At 44.7% G+C, this 17493-nt stretch overlaps 1 protein-coding gene and 1 long non-coding RNA gene across 3 annotated transcripts in view; both read right to left on the bottom strand.

Moving 5' to 3' along the window:
* Positions 1–17493, bottom strand: part of LOC100702575 (interferon-induced protein 44) — a 179940-nt gene that overhangs the window by 126348 nt on the left and 36099 nt on the right. The gene's annotated exons all lie outside the window — the stretch shown is intronic.
* Positions 1952–3333, bottom strand: LOC112843729 (uncharacterized). Its single transcript, XR_003216202.1, has 2 exons — positions 3085–3333; positions 1952–2860 (listed from the first exon to the last, which is right to left on the bottom strand). It is a non-coding gene; the product is annotated as an uncharacterized LOC112843729 (long non-coding RNA).

The raw sequence follows: 17493 nt of genomic DNA, 5'->3' as shown, positions 1-17493 counted from the left end.
AACATTCAACTGTACTCCATATGCTATATAATGTATATGAAAAGTAAAAAACATCATGTTGGCAAGTTTGTGTTAATGGGAATGAACAAAAAAAAGTTATTGATTGAAATAAAATAAATTGATCTTCAAAACGGGAAAGGAATATTGTGATAAGGAATAATTTTAATAAACTTTTTAGCAGAACGATATAATGAAATTAGCATAATTGTTTTTTATTTTCTAAAGAATATTGCAACTGTTTGAAATGACAATTTTTAAGCTTGTAGTGTGAGTCACAAAAAGGAGAAATTCACTGAGAATTTCATGTCACATATCATATCTGATATCATATGTGATATCACATATGATTGTTTTGTAATTTTTTAGTTATCACATTCCTTTCAAATTACTCAATTTGAGCAGAGTTGTGCTTTAACTTCTCAAGAGTATGGCAGCAGTTTGACATTAAACAGATGAACATCTGCACAGGTGTTTAGTAGGTGAGGAAGAAGAAGAAACACTTAGATTTTCATGAGAACTATCAAAGATTTTCAATTAATTTTTGATTTGTCATCATATTCTATTGAACTTGTTTCATTTGAGCATAAAGGTCATTTAAGTTCTTTGGAATCATGCAGTGGTTTGAAACTGCACAGATATAGTGTGGGGCACCTGGGACCCTGTTCTTAACACATAGCAGGGTCTAGCAGGCTTGCATGTCAGGTTTCTCATTGTCTCTTGTAAATGATGTTAAACAATGTTCTATTTAGAGCTCATGATGTGGATGACTTATTTATAATGGATTATATAATTTCATGAATATATAATTTAAGGTTAAAAATGTCTTCATTTAAAATGTATATGTGTAATGTGTAAGGGCTAAAGTCTCATGAGAACACCCTTAGCAAGAGTATACAAGAGAGAGAACAACGAGAGAGTATACAATGAGAGTATATTTCTTTCATGGACTGTGGGTGAATAGATGTCACTCATGAAGCTCTGCTAAGCTAAACTAAAGGTTTATTGAAATCAAGGCAAAGTAACACAATGTTACGGTTCTGGGTCCGTTGGACCCAGTATTTTGAGTTTATTATGCTTTGGTTTAATTTTGCATCTGGGATTGTTTTCTTGTTGTGGTGATGATTATGATGATGTCTATTGTTTGAGTTTCATGTATTATTTTCTGTCCGCCCCTCAGTGTCGAGTCTGCATCCTTGTGTAGTGTTCTTGTTTCCTGTTTTATTGTGAAGGTCTTCGTCTCATGTAAGTGTGTTCAGTTTACCTCCCTTGTCTCGTCTCGTTAATTACTCCCAGCTGTGTCCACCACCTGTGCGTAATCTCCCTGTGTTTCTCTGTGTATTTAAGTCGCGTCTTCAGTCATTGTAGTTGCTGGTCCGTCTGTGAATCCACCCTGCTTCATCTGTGTGTTTCCCTGCTGTCAACCGCCGTCTGTTATTCATGTTCTGGTTCCTCCTCCGTAGTTTAGTTGTTTCCAGTATAGTTTAGTTTGTCTCCGTTTGCCATGTTTTCCCTGTGCCGTGTATTTCACTAAACCACCTTCTCACCTTTACAAAGTGCCTGCATTTGGATCCTTCCTTACCTTTCCACACGGCTCTTCTCACTCACCGTGACACACAAAGACATCAGGACCTCTTTTCAGGACAAGCAGTCAAAGAGGTATTTCTGTCTTTATTTTATGTTTGGACTGAATATATGTACTGTAAAATTGCTAATGTGTGTGCACTGTTCACTCAATTTAAACAGTTCTCACTATGTATTGGCACAATGGTGTACTGGCGTTAAGGCCTGAAGACTTGATGGTGTAACTAAAGAGCAGAGAAAGCCCAAGTAATAAACCCCTGTTTCAAAGAACCGACCTTTGTCTGTGTTGTAGTGAAGAGAGCTACACCTCTGGGCCTTTGGGACTCCTGAGAGATGCTATTGCAGTTTCCCACCCTCATTATCAAGTACATTTGTAGCCGCTAAACTGGTGACCTAAATCTTCGCCACCACGTCTATATACATACAAGCATAAGGGGAGAGAGTGAATCAGCGCTCGGAGTACGGACACTGGGCCGGCTTTAAACACACCATTTATTTTTTTAGAAGAACAGCCAGAATCACAAGTAGAAGTTAAAATCCCCACTATACAATAAAAATAAATGTTCCCAACCCGCTAATAAGCCCTGCCGGCAGAGATTAAAATACAATTAAAAAAAATCAAAGCTAAATGAATGTCCTTTTTATACGATAAAACGTCCCCCCCAGAGTCCTCTATTCCCAGTGTCCAACCACACACACTCGGGCAAATGTTCCTTAGCTGAAAGAGACAGAAGGGGAGCTCCTCTTCTGGGATGGGAAAATCTCGCCAGCAGAAGGCCAGGGAGGAGGCTCCTATCCCCACCTGGCGGCGCGTGACCGTGCAGTCCAACCACTCTCCGCGCCCGCACACGGCTTCCCTCGTAGCCCGGCCCTAAAACAACAAACACGGGCCAGCAACGTAGTCGGCACAGCCACTGTTACCCTTCCCCGGCAAAACCACGCCTAGCGCCCAACAGTGGGAAAGCGATACTCACGGATGCAGGCAGAGGCGTCCCTCTGCCCTACTGTGGATTTCACGCGTCGCCTCCCACTGTTGCTATTCTGTCCGTCAGAACTGAATCGCCGGGTTATGCTGGCCGATCGCCGGAAGTCTCGTGACGCCGCACAGGCAGGCCGGTCCTTTTATACATGCGCTCGTCTGCACACGTTCGGTTTCCTGCTCTTCGCTTTCCGTGTGTCTCTTCTCCTGTCTTTGCGCTCACTATCTCCCTTAAGTCAGTTTGGCGGCCAATAGGCCACCTCGGGGGCACGCCTCCACCTCACAGGTGCACGCGATTATCTGTCCAATCCACAGTGGAATAAAAAAAGAATACTATACAGCAACACGAAACAGTATAAATATGGGGATAAAATCATGCAATAAAAATATCAATAAACAATCATGCAAGAGCACTATAGCAATAAAACATGCAAATAAAATCACTATGTAGCAATACACAGTCTGATTCAAAACAAAATATGAAAACACAATTTTCCACTGTGTGACATCCCCCCACATTTTACCTGTGACAGTCCCTGTCACCCTAGTCAAGCGATCTGTAACGGGCGGGTGGCTGACCAAAATTAGGCCTCGTCGAGCGCCGCACCTCTGACAACTCTCTCGGCTGCTGGGCTGGAGTGCTGGGCACGAAACCATAAAATGGAGGCTCAACTAGCATCTCTCCCTCAAGGCTGACTCCCTGCCCCTCTGGGTGGTGGTCTGCTACAGGGGTAATGCACAACTTTAGTGCATTCCGATGGAGGACCTTCTCCCTCCCCTTTCTCCGGCTGCACCTTATACACTACACCTGTATTGCCAACCTCTTCCACTACCACATACGGCTCTGAGCTCCAACCTGGGTGCAACTTGCCTTGTCCCTGCCTATTCCTGTCCCTTATCCAAACTCTCTCGCCTGGCACCAATGGCAGGGCCCGCGCACTTCGGTCATAAGCCCTCTGGTTTTGGGTGGCTGCTGCCCTCATCTTTTTCCTAGCCATCTCATAGGCAAAAGATAGTTTCTGGTGATGGTCCTTAACCCACCCTCCCAGGTCGTGGCATGGGGATTCCCGCTCAACACCTAGGTTTAAATCCACCGGCTGTCTCAAATGCTGCCCAAACATCAGGTACGACGGCGCATACCCTGTGGCACTATGGACAGTATTGTTGTATGCTTGTAAGAGCTCTGGGAGATATTCTGGCCATCTCTGTTGTCTCTCTGACTCTAGGGACCGAAGCATGTGCAGCAATGTCTGGTTCATCCTCTCAACCCCACCATTTCCAGCCGGGTGGTATGGGGTGGTCTTGCTTTTTGTAATGCCATAGCACTTACACAGCTGGTACATCAGGGCAGACTCAAAACTACCACCTCTATCTGAGTGTAGCCTGGTCGGGCAACCGAAGGTCTGAATCACGTGAGCCCAAAGAGCATGCACTGCAGTCTGAGCAGTCTGATCTTTGGTAGGAACTGCCCAGGCGTACCGTGTGAAAAGATCAGTCATCACCAGAATATTCTGGTACCTGTCTGTGGGCCTCCCCAATGTAAGAAAGTCCAAGGCCACAATCTCAAGGGGATACGACACAATAATGGGATGCAAAGGGGCTCTAGGCCTATTTCTATCTCGCAGGCTACACGCAGCGCACCCTAGCTGGAATTCGCGCACCTCCTCTTCCATGCTGGGCCAATAAAAGAAGCGACGTATCCTGGACAGTGTCTTTTCCACTCCTGCATGCGCCACTGCCTCATGATACTTCTCCCACACCTCCTTGTGTCTCTCTGCAGGACATAGGATCTGAAGGTACATTTCGTTAGTGTTAGGGTCCCTTACCTCTCTGCACAGCGTACCCTCACAAACCTGCAGCCTTCTCCATTGATGTAATAACTTCTGTACAGGCCTAGGCAGGGATCCCCTCGTTGGTGCATCCGGGGGGACTCCCCGTTCCACATACTCCCTCAGGATGCGCAGATCCATGTCCTTTTCCTGCGCCTCCTTCCAGTCATTCATCTGTGGCATCAGCCCCTGTGGATCCCGACATGGCGCACTCGTTGTGTTTATATAGGCTGTTTGGCAGTCTGTGGGAAACCTAGAGAGAGCATCAGCATTAGCATTCTCCTTTCCGGCCCTGTACTTAACCTCGAAGTCAAAGGATGCCAGCTGCGCCACCCAGCGTTGCTCTGTTGCCCCAAGTCTAGCATTCTGTAGGTGGGCCACGGGATTGTTGTCAGTATACACGACAAACTTGGCACCTGTCAAGTAATCCTTGAACTTCTCAGTAACGGCCCATTTCAGGGCTAAAAGTTCCAATTTGAAGGAGCTATAGTTTTTGTCGTTTCGCTCGGTGGGGTGTAGGCTCCTGCTGGCATATGCAATCACCCGTTCCTGGCCATCTTGCACCTGAGCTAACACAGCACCTAAGCCTTGATTGCTGGCATCAGTATAAAGTACAAAGGGCTCCAGGAAATCTGCATAAGCCAGAATAGGAGGCCCGGTAAGAGCACGTTTCAAACTGTCAAAGGCTTCCTGACATTCAGCAGACCACTGGACCTGCATGCTCGACCTGCTAGAAATTCCCACAAGCAGAGCATTTAAAGGTCTAGCCAACCTAGCAAACCCTGGACGAACCGCCTGTAGTAACCTGCCAGGCCCAGGAAAGCTCTGACCTGACGGGTGGTAGAGGGAACAGGCCAGTTCTGAACAGCTTGGATTTTCTCAGGGTCCGGTCTTACCCCTTGTTGGTCGACAAGATGCCCCAGGAACTTCACCTGACGGTGAAACAGCTTACATTTGTCCAGCCTCAGCTTCAGTCCATGTTGCCACAGCTTCTGCAGGACGTTCTCCAACTGCTGTAGATGAGTAGAGAAGTCAGGTGAGTAGATTATTATATCATCCAGATATACCAAAACAGATTCAGAGAGATGACTACTTAGACACCGCTGCATCAGGCGCTGAAAGGTGGCAGGGGCATTACAGAGTCCAAAAGGCATGCGATCAAACTCAAACAACCCCAACGGGGTGGTAAATGCAGTTTTCTCCCGATCCTTGGGATCCATTTCCACCTGCCAGTATCCACTGGCAAGATCCAGTGTGGAAAACCACTCGGCTCTGGTCAGACATGTTAAAGTCTCTTCAATTCGGGGGAGTGGGAACGCATCTTTATGAGTTACTGCGTTTAATTTTCTGTAGTCTACACAAAATCGCCAACTGCCATCCTTTTTCCTCACCAACACAATGGGGGCTGCCCAGGGACTGCTACTCTCCCGAATAACACCTTTTTTCAGCATATCTGCTAGGAGTATCTTAATCTCCTTGTACATCAGTGGTGGTAAGGGGCGGTATTTTTGTTTAATGGGTGGTGCATCACCTGTGTGGATCTGGTGTTGGACCAAATCAGTTCTTCCGTAATCCTCCTCATTCACAGCAAACACCTTTCGCCACCTCTGCAGCAGGGTCTGGAGCTCGGCCTTCTGCTGGGGGGTCAAGTCTATGCCGTTAATCAGTTGACTCACCTCCTCTTCAAGGATCACAGGCTCTTCGGGCCCAGCTGCTTCAACTACGCCCACCTCGATCACACCATCGGATCCCACTGTCAGGCTAAGATCACTGCCCCCCTACACATCCGACTCCTCCACCTGATACAACTGTCCCATTTTCTGGTAGCGTCCTATAGTCACTTCATATGGATTAGGGTTACAGACCCGGATGGGGAGCCTCCCTCCTTTGACTACTGACAGGGTTCGGGCTACCCCCAGGGTCCAGCATCAGGTAATGCTTCCACTAGTGCCAAACGTTCTGTCCCACCCTTACCTTTACACGTCCGGCCCAGACCATCACTTCACAGTTCGGGGCACCTTGACTCCTCTGCGGCTAGCAGGTCGAACATAGCCTAGAAAGCCATCAGTCTTGGTGGTAGCAGTCTGTTGACAGACAACAAACGCCTCTTTCCATGCTCTGCGGGACTTCAGCTTTTGAGGGTGAAAAGCAGACTTGCCTTTGGCAAAAACATCATTCCAGCATGCACTAATAACATTCATCCCAATAATTAAAGGGTGCGTGGAACAGTCATTTCTCACAACCACAACCCCTTTTCCTGGTATCTCCACCCCTTCTACCTCAAAATCCATAACGGCATAGCCTGAGTATGGTATCTCCAGTCCATTGGCAGCCTTTAAGGCGAACAACAGGGGTGTGTCAGTTTTATTCACTTCAGGGAAATGGAGATCCATTACCTGCTGTTGCACCAGTGTAACCTGAGAGCCTGTGTCTAATAATCCAGTCATTTTAACTCCTCCCATACACACCTCAATAAGTGGACATTCTCCCACAAAAGCTGTACTGGCCCCCTGATTGTTGGAAATGTCCCTTGTCCCCACCGCCTGGGCCTCTGCAGTGGGGTTTATTAGTTTAAAGGTGGTTGCTGGTCTAGTGTGCTTGGACAGAATCTGGCAATATGCCCAGCTTGTTTACAACGATGACAAATGGGTTCTCCCTCTCGGGTCCAGTTATTAGCATACCCAGAACGCTTTGGCTTAAACCTTGATTTATTAAAAGCTGAGCCGGCTGGGCTTTGCTATGGCAAGAGCGGTTTAATCTCATTAACAACATCTTTGACAAGGTCTCGCATTTGACCCTTGACATCCTCCATAATTTCTTTTTTAAATGTCTCTTTCCAGTCTGGTTCATAAGGTGGCTTAACACACCTGGACTCACCCACTGCCAAGCACGTAGTTTGCAATCCCTGGTGTCCCAGCTGTTCCTCCTCTAGAAGCAACGCCTCCCGATGGACTGTTGCGAAATCCTCTTCTGGATGGTGACGCACGTAGGCTCGCAGGGTTTGGGACAACGGGCCCTCCCGCAGGCCCAACAGCATCTGTTCCTGTAAACACTTTTCAGTAGGTGCTTGATTTGGATTGCGCTGTTGTAGCCTGCAGTACAACTCCCTCAACCTTAAGGTAAAAGATTTTACCGACTCATTTGGTTTTTGTATACAGCTAAAAAACTGCGACCTCAGAACCGCTAGGGAGGTATTGTCACCATATAAAGAATCTAGATATGTGAATATTTTCCTAATCTGGTCTCTATCTTTTTCTTCTAACACGCTTACTTGACGCTTTGCCTCGCCACTTAAAGCCCCAATTAAAATTTCTACTTTCCGGGCCTCAGCTATTTCTTGAGCATTCAATAAACCTTGTATTTGTTCTTTCCAGTCTCCATATGAAACATCCGCTTCAAGACCCTTATATTTTGGTACCCAAGGGGCACCCGGATACACTGGCATCATCATTTCTATATCTGCACTCCAGGTGCTGAACACTGCTCCCCAAACTTGTATCCTGTCGACAAACGCCAAAAATATGTAGCCGCTAAACTGGTGACCTAAATCTTCGCCACCACGTCTATATACATACAAGCATAAGGGGAGAGAGTGAATCAGCGCTCGGAGTACGGACACTGGGCCGGCTTTAAACACACCATTTATTTTTTTAGAAGAACAGCCAGAATCACAAGTAGAAGTTAAAATCCCCACTATACAATAAAATAAATGTTCCCAACCCGCTAATAAGCCCTGCCGGCAGAGATTAAAATACAATTAAAAAGATCAAAGCTAAATGAATGTCCTTTTTATACGATAAAACGTCCCCCCCAGAGTCCTCTATTCCCAGTGTCCAACCACACACACTCGGGCAAATGTTCCTTAGCTGAAAGAGACAGAAGGGGAGCTCCTCTTCCGGGATGGGAAAATCTCGCCAGCAGAAGGCCAGGGAGGAGGCTCCTATCCCCACCTGGCGGCGCGTGACCGTGCAGTCCAACCACTCTCTGCGCCCGCACACGGCTTCCCTCGTAGCCCGGCCCTAAAACAACAAACACGGGCCAGCAACGTAGTCGGCACAGCCACTGTTACCCTTCCCCGGCAAAACCACGCCTAGCGCCCAACAGTGGGAAAGCGATACTCAAGGATGCAGGCAGAGGCGTCCCCTCTGCCCTACTGTGGATTTCACGCGTCGCCTCCCACTGTTGCTATTCTGTCCGTCAGAACTGAATCGCCGGGTTATGCTGGCCGATCGCCGGAAGTCTCGTGACGCCGCACAGGCAGGCCGGTCCTTTTATACATGCGCTCGTCTGCACACGTTCGGTTTCCTGCTCTTCGCTTTCCGTGTGTCTCTTCTCCTGTCTTTGCGCTCACTATCTCCCTTAAGTCAGTTTGGCGGCCAATAGGCCACCTCGGGGGCACGCCTCCACCTCACAGGTGCACGCGATTATCTGTCCAATCCACAGTGGAATAAAAAAAGAATACTATACAGCAACACGAAACAGTATAAATATGGGGATAAAATCATGCAATAAAAATATCAATAAACAATCATGCAAGAGCACTATAGCAATAAAACATGCAAATAAAATCACTATGTAGCAATACACAGTCTGATTCAAAACAAAATATGAAAACACAATTTTCCACTGTGTGACACATTTTGTGACAAAAACACATGCTGTCATGGTGGTGCTGTGTGGCAAGCAGAGGTAGGACCCAAATGCAGGACTCGGAAACGAAAGGTAGTAAACTAAAGATCCAAGAGGCAAGAAGCTTATTGTGATGTACACTGCAAAATACAGATGATTACGCAGCGCAATGAAATTCTTACTTTGCCGGTTCCCTTCACACAACTAAAAAGAAAGTAAGAAATAAGTAAAACAGTGCTTTGTAGCACTTGTAGCTTGTAACTATTGTGTGGGTATAATCAGAATTGAAAGTGTAAGCAGTTGCAACACTTTCACAGTGATAATAAATACAGAGTTTGCAAAAGTGTTTATGTAAGGATATATGCAAAAATGGCTTATTTACAGATTAATATAAATGTACAAAATTGCAAATTTACAGTTATGGATAATTACAGTTCGACAGTAAGTCAGTGATTTAGTAGCCTGATGGCCTGTGGATAGAAACAGTTTTTTAGTCTGGTTGCCCTTGCTTTCACATTTACGTAGCGTCTGCCAGATGGCAGGAGTGTGAACAGTGTGTGCTGTAGTTGGGTGCGGTCCTTGATGAACCCCTTTTCCTGACCTGAGTGTTGTAAATGTCCTGTAGTGATGGGAGGGGTAGTCCACAGATGAGTTGTGCCGTTTTAATGACACACTGGAGAGCCTTCCTGTCCTGAGTGGTGCAGTTCCCGTACCACACTGTGATGGAGTTTGTCAGGATACAAACTCCATCACAGAGTTTGTATCCTGTGCATCTGTAAAAGTTGCTGACAAGTTTGGAGGTTGATCCAAATTTTCTCAGCTTCCTTAGGAAGAAGAGTTGTTGTTGAGCCTTCTTGATGATCTGCCATGTGTTATGGGTCCAGGTGAGATCCTCACTGATGTGGGGAATTTGAAGGTTTTCACCCTCTCCACCTGAGTCCCATTGATGTGTAGTGGGGTGTGCTGGTCTCTCCTCATCCTTGGGTCAATAATCATCTCCTTAGTCTTCTCGGCATTTAAGGAGAGAATATTTTCCAGGCACCAGGACACCAGCTGAGCCACCTCTTTCTTGTAAGCAGTGTCCTATCCACCATTAATCAGCCCGACATTGGTTGTCTCGTTAGTGAACTTAATGATGGAGGTGTTGCTCTTGGAGGGGACGCAGTCATAGGTGAAGAAGGTGTACAGGAGTGGACTGAGCACACAGGCTTGGGGAGTGCCTGTGCCCACTATCTTTGTATCTGATGTCCTGGTACCAGCTCTGGCTGCCTGAGGTCTGCCTGTGATAAAGTCCAGGACAAAGCTTAGTCCAAGAGTAGAGAGCTTTGCCAACAATCTGTTTGGGATGACGGTGTTGAATGCTGAATTGTAGTCTATAAAGAATATTCGAACATAGGTGTCCTTCTTTTCAAGGTATGAGAGGGCTGACCCTGCTCCTCCTATGCAGGAAATCAGTGATATGTTGCAGGCCCTGCCACATGCATCTGGAATCTGAGTTGTTGTACTATCCTTCCAGTTTCAATCTGTACTGCCTCTTGGCTTCTCTGATTGATCTTCATAGGTCATATCTGGCCTTTTTTGTAGCCCTCTGCATCACCAGAGGCAAATGCAGTGGAGCATGCATGCAGTGTTGGAGCCATTTTTTCTGTTGGTACCTTATGTATGCCGCTCTGGGTCAACATTTGTGTTTTAGGATATGGTGTGTCTATGGGAATGTATTTAAGGTAGACACGCGTCATTAGCAGCAGGTGTGTTGTTGTTCAGAAGTAGCAAACAGTTTGTGGCTGCTGCGCTGTTATGATATAGCGCTGAATAAAGAACTGTTGAAAACAAATGAAATTGATGGAAGTGGAATAAAGATTCAAAACGAACAAGATAAGTACAGCTGGAGTTAAGGGACTGTAACAAGTTTAATAATGTATACTTTATGGATCCCCATGGGGAAATTCCTCTCACTCAGTGAGGCAGTGGGCAGCCACTGGGTACCTGGGGAGCAGTGTGTAGGGACAGTACCTTGCTCAGGGGTACCTAAGAGTAGCCATTCAGTGGATTCGAGCCCCCAGCCTTTCAATCATGGATCATCACCACTATACCTACTGAGCTATCACTGCCCCTCAAGCTATCCCTGCCCCTTAACAAGTTCATTCATACCAGTGGCATCACGTCACCCTTGCCAACAAACACCTCAGTGGTGTTTGTTTGTTAGAAACTGGACAAGACTGCAATGTGATAGAAAATGTAAATTAAATAAAGCTAACTATCTAAAAGAGTACAAAAATAATATAATAATAATAATATAATATTATATATATTTATATTATATAATAATATAATATAAAAATAATTGGCTCCCCCCAGGGCTGTGTGCTCTCCCCCCTGCTCTTCATCCTCTACACCAGTGACTGCAGATCCACACAGCCCATCTGTCACCTGGTGAAATACAGTGGCTTGCAAAAGTATTCGGCCCCCTTGAACTTTCCCACATTTTGTCACATTACAGCCACAAACATGAATCAATTTTATTGGAATTCCACGTGAAAGACCAATACAAAGTGGTGTACACGTGAGAAGTGGAACAAAAATCATACATGATTCCAAACATTTTTTACAAATAAATAACTGAAAAGTGCGGTGTGCGTAATTATTCAGCCCCCTGAGTCAATACTTTGTAGAACCACCTTTTGCTGCAATTACAGCTGCCAGTCTTTTAGGGTATGTCTCTACCAGCTTTGCACATCTAGAGACTGAAATCCTTGCCCATTCTTCTTTGCAAAACAGCTCCAGCTCAGTCAGATTAGATGGACAGCGTTTGTGAACAGCAGTTTTCAGATCTTGCCACAGATTCTCGAATGGATTTAGATCTGGACTTTGACTGGGCCATTCTAACACATGGATATGTTTTGTTTTAAACCATTCCATTGTTGCCCTGGCTTTATGTTTAGGGTCGTTGTCCTGCTGGAAGGTGAACCTCCGCCCCAGTCTCAAGTCTTTTGCAGACTCCAAGAGGTTTTCTTCCAAGATTGCCCTGTATTTGGCTCCATCCATCTTCCCATCAACTCTGACCAGCTTCCCTGTCCCTGCTGAAGAGAAGCACCCCCAGAGCATGATGCCGCCACCACCATATTTGACAGTGGGGATGGTGTGTTCAGAGTGATGTGCAGTGTTAGTTTTCCGCCACACATAGCGTTTTGCATTTTGGCCAAAAAGTTCCATTTTGGTCTCATCTGACCAGAGCACCTTCTTCCACATGTTTGCTGTGTCCCCCACATGGCTTGTGGCAAACTGCAAACGGGACTTCTTGTGGTTTTCTGTTAACAATGGCTTTCTTCTTGCCACTCTTCCATAAAGGCCAACTTTGTGCAGTGCACGACTAATAGTTGTCCTATGGACAGATTCCCCCACCTGAGCTGTAGATCTCTGCAGCTCATCCAGAGTCACCATGGGCCTCTTGGCTGCATTTCTGATCAGCGCTCTCCTTGTTCGGCCTGTGAGTTTAGGTGGACGGCCTTGTCTTGGTAGGTTTACAGTTGTGCCATACTCCTTCCATTTCTGAATGATCGCTTGAACAGTGCTCCGTGGGATGTTCAAGGCTTGGGAAATCTTTTTGTAGCCTAAGCCTGCTTTAAATTTCTCAATAACTTTATCTCTGACCTGTCTGGTGTGTTCTTTGGACTTCATGGTGTTGTTGCTCCCAATATTCTCTTAGACAACCTCTGACGCCATCACAGAGCAGCTGTATTTGTACTGACATTAGATTACACACAGGTGCACTCTATTTAGTCATTAGCACTCATCAGGCAATGTCTATGGGCAACTGACTGCACTCAGACCAAAGGGGGCTGAATAATTACGCACACCCCACTTTGCAGTTATTTATTTGTAAAAAATGTTTAGAATCATGTATGATTTTCGTTCCACTTCTCACGTGTACACCACTTTGTATTGGTCTTTCACGTGGAATTCCAATAACATTGATTCATGTTTGTGGCTGTAATGTGACAAAATGTGGAAAAGTTCAAGGGGGCCGAATACTTTTGCAAGCCACTGTATGCTGACGACACAGCTCTCCTGTCACTGCTGTCAGGCCCCTCACCACACCACGGGCCCACTCTTCAGGAGTTTGTAGAGTGGTGTAACAGCTCCAAACTTCAACTGAACGTGAGCAAAACCAAAGAGATGATGGTGACCTTCTCCAGTAGGCAGAGGGATCTGGCTGCTTCAGTCACCACCACCATCCACGGGAAGCCAGTGGAGGTAGTTGAGGAGTACAAATACCTGGGAACCATCTTTGACAACCTCCTGAAATTCTCTGCCAACACAGGAGATTCTCAGGAGGTGCCACCAACGGCTGGGTGTACTGACTCCTTTGGAGTCAGTACACCCATCATGATGACTTTTTACTATGCCTTCCTGGAAAGCATCATGACCTTCTCCATCACCTGCTGGTTCCACTCCCTCAGCCTTCAGGACAGGAACAGACTGCAGCACACTGCATCAGTGTGCTCTAAAATCATTGGCCTGCCTGTCAGAACTCTGGCACAGGTTTTCAGCTAACAGGCCCTTAGACAGGCAGCCAAATCATCAGTGACCCCTCTCACATTCTTCACCCTGCATTTTAATGGCTCCCACCCTGCTTTTTAACTGCAGCCGATAAGACCATTTCCCACACCTGAAACATAAACTACTCTATACTGTTTTTATACTGCTGACAGTTTATTCACTTTTAGACAATTACAGTTATTTATTCACCTATTCAGTCACTTTAATTTTAAAACTGTGTATATACTGTATATTCTACGTATTTATTATCTCACTCTTATTGCCTGTTTATGCCTTGTCCTTATCTTCAACGTCATGCTGCTCTGTTGTATCTTAATTGCCCCTTGGGGATAAATAAAGTCTCTCTGATTCTGATTCTGAATAAAACCTCTATGGTTCAAGCGTCATTCAGTGATTTAGTTGTTTTGTGTAATGGAGCAAAAACTGTTCATGGTCCATTCATGTGTTTGTTACCAGATGATGAAAAAGAAAAGCATGAAACATGGTTTAAAGCAAAAATAATATCTTTTGATAAGTTTGCTTATGAAGTGAGACAGTGCTTATCTGGTTGCGAACATTTGAATTTAAAGGGTAATAATGGTGTTGATGGTGTTAACCCAGAGTACAATGTTTCAAATGTTGTTGATAAATCACTTCCATCACTAAAGGCTCAACTAGTGGTAAAGTAAGCACAACTTCTTCTGCAAGAATAAAAGCAAAAGCAGAAAAAGCTGCATTACTTGGTCGCATAGATATATCGCATAGAGAAAAACTGCAGATGCAGCTGCTGTCAAGCCCGGTACACCAGTCAAAGAAGATACACTGCTTTTAGTATTGCAGGTTTATCTGCAATGATCCTACCACAAGCACAAATAGAAAGTGAGGCTCTACAAGCTCAAACAGGCACCACAACAGAATTTCATAATTTGGATCCTCTACCACACAGGTCGATTCTTACAGTAGGAGAAAGACAGTCTGAGGATATTTGTACCATTTTACAAATACGAAATGAAATAACAGCAACCCTGGTTCAGCATCAGCGTTCATCATCCATACCATCCAGGAAAATCCCTGTATTCAATGGTGATCCTCTTCAGTACATCTCTTTCATCGCTGCGTTTGAACAAGGAGTGGAAGAAAATTGTATTGTACTGTATTATTTAGAGCAGTTTACAACAGGACAGCCAAGAGAGCTAGTACGCAGTTGCCAATATATGGCTGCAGGACAAGGCTATATACAAGCAAAGCAAATGCTCAAAGAGCACTTTGGAAATGAATATAAACTCGCAACTGCTTACATTGAAAAGGCATGATCCTGGCCTGCCATTAAAAATGAAGATGTGAAATCATTGCAAGCACATTCTGTTCTTACATGGGAGTTGTAATGTCATGAAAACCCTGCAATATATGCAGGAACCGGATATGCAAATGAACATGAAAATCATTTTATGCAAACTGCCATACAAAATGAGAGCGAACTGGAGAGCCTTTGCATATGATGTACTTAAAAATTCTAAAAATAGAGCTAGATTTGGTTTCAAATTCTTTTGGATCCTTAATTTGGGGACATTCAGAATGTAACATCAACAATCCCTGTCTGAAAGGTCAACAACAAACTGAAGGAAGTTACAGCCAATCAAACAAGTTAAAGGGAACAGCTTTGCTGCTGCAGTCACACCCATGAACATGGATAAAACCTACAGCACGGGAAGGTTAATTACCACAACAAACCATGACTTTACAGTAAAGCCACGTTGTGTCTGCTGTACTCAACAACACACACTGGAGGAGTGTCAACAGTTTCAGCAGAAGAAGCACAGAGACAAAACGCTTTTTCTAAAGGAGAAAGGGCTGTGTTTCGGTTACTTATGTGCTAGGCACATAAGTAAAGACTGTACTAAGTGTTTGACATGTAGGACATGTGGTAAAGGTCATCTCACTTTCCTCCGTATTGATAACAGAGACACAAATAGTTTAAGTCCAGAATCCTCTGGAGAGCCTTCCTCTCACAAGAATATAACTCCTATAAAAACTTGTGGTCATACAGGGGCCAGAAGAGACAGTGGCTTGCTTTCCATTCTGCCAGTTCAAATAAAGTCTGATAAAGGTAGTAATGTCATACAGATATATGCAATTTTAGATCCTGTTCAGCTAGTTTCTGTTCAGAGCACCTCATGCAAAGGCTAAATCTTGTGCGCAAAAGAACTCACTTTCTGTTACAAATGATGAGTCAAGAAAAGGTTGTCTCTGCACACTAACTTGCTGGTCTTGAAATTTCTGGTTTGGGCAACAGTGCCTTCTATGAACTTCCAGAAGTCCTAACACAGGAAAGGATGCCTGTCACTACAGATAACCTTGCAAAAAAACCAAGATCTGGTCAAGTGGCCATATCTATCAAAGGTTCAAATTCCCCACATAATGGCTAATGTGGACCTGTTGATTGAATGCAATGCTCCCAAGTTATTGGAACCACTGGAGGTCATTCATAGCCAGGGGACTGGCCCATATGCTATAAGAACAGCATTGGGATGGGCCATAAATGGTTCTTTAGAAGGTGGTAAAAGCAACTTGGACAGCGAGCACCCACCAGCAGTCGTGAATAGGATATCTGTTTGTAAGGTGGAGGAAACGTTGAAAAGTCAATATAACTATGACTTTAATGAAAAGGTTACAGAGGAATAGGGTTTGTCAAGAGAGGACCTCAAGTTGATGGAAGAATCTGCCTCAGATGGAAACTACTGTTTGAAGTTACCTTTTCAAAAGAATAACATAAAGATGCCAAACAATTTCCCCATAGTTAAACAAAGACTGCAAAGTCAAAAAAGAAAACTTCTTCATAATGAAGAGTTGCATAAAGAATATAAAAACTTAATGGATGAAATGATAAATAAAGGATATGCAGAGTAAATACCTTCACAGCAGCTGGCTTGAGAAAATGGGAAGAAGTGGTACATTCCTCATCACGCTGTCTACCAAGAAAGTATCTATAAGAATAGTATTTGACTGTGGGGCATCATTCCAGGGGACATCATGAAACCATCAGCTCATACAAGGTCCTAATGTCACAAGCACATTGCTTGGGGTTTTGCTTAGATTTCAACAGGATGCAGTTGCATTTATGGGTGACATAAAAGCAATGTTTTATCAAATTAAAGTTGCCAAAGAGGACAGGGACTTTCTGCGTTTCTTGTGGTGGCCAGGTGGAGATCTGAGCAAGGATATGACTGACTTCTGCATGACGGTTCATCTGTTTGGTGCACTGTCTTCCCCCAGCTGCACCAGATTTTCTTTGAGAAAAGAAGCTGAAGACAATCAAACTGAATATTATGTGAAACGGTAAAAAACAACTTCTATGTGGATGACTGTTTGAAGAGTGTGGCGTCCACGTCAGATGCTATCAATTTGGTCAAAGATATTTCAGCACTTTGTCAAAAGGAAGGATTTATGCTGACCAAGGGGGTCAGTACCAATCGCACCTTGCTGCAAAGTATCCCAGAGGAGCAAAGGGCTAAAGACTTAAAAGAACTAACTCTTGACACAGACAAACTTCCTGTAAAAGGAGCTCTGGGCTTGCAATGGTGTGTGGAAACTGATTCATTCAACTTTAAAATGGATGTTCCTCAAAATCCTGCACTAGATGTGGAATGTTTTCAGTATCAACCTCTACTTACGATCCACTGGGACTTCTTGCACCAGTCCTGCTGCCTGCCAAAATAATGCAGGAAGAGCTTTGCAAAAGGAAAGTTGGATGGGATGAACCAATACCCCAAAACATGTTGCAAAGGTGGAAAGCTTAGCTCAGTGATTTGCAGATGCTTTCTCATTTCAAGGTTACATCTCTAAAACCAGTCGCTATTCCACATCTGGAACGTACAGCCACTGTAATTGCCATCTGGATTGACCTTTAGTTAAGGGCTCAGTTGAGAATTTACCTCA

Source organism: Oreochromis niloticus, linkage group LG23 (genome assembly GCF_001858045.2).
Source record: "Oreochromis niloticus isolate F11D_XX linkage group LG23, O_niloticus_UMD_NMBU, whole genome shotgun sequence".
NCBI lineage: Eukaryota > Metazoa > Chordata > Actinopteri > Cichliformes > Cichlidae > Oreochromis > Oreochromis niloticus.
The sequence above is the reverse complement of the archived record's forward strand: the minus strand, read 5'-3'. Positions and strand labels throughout refer to the sequence as shown.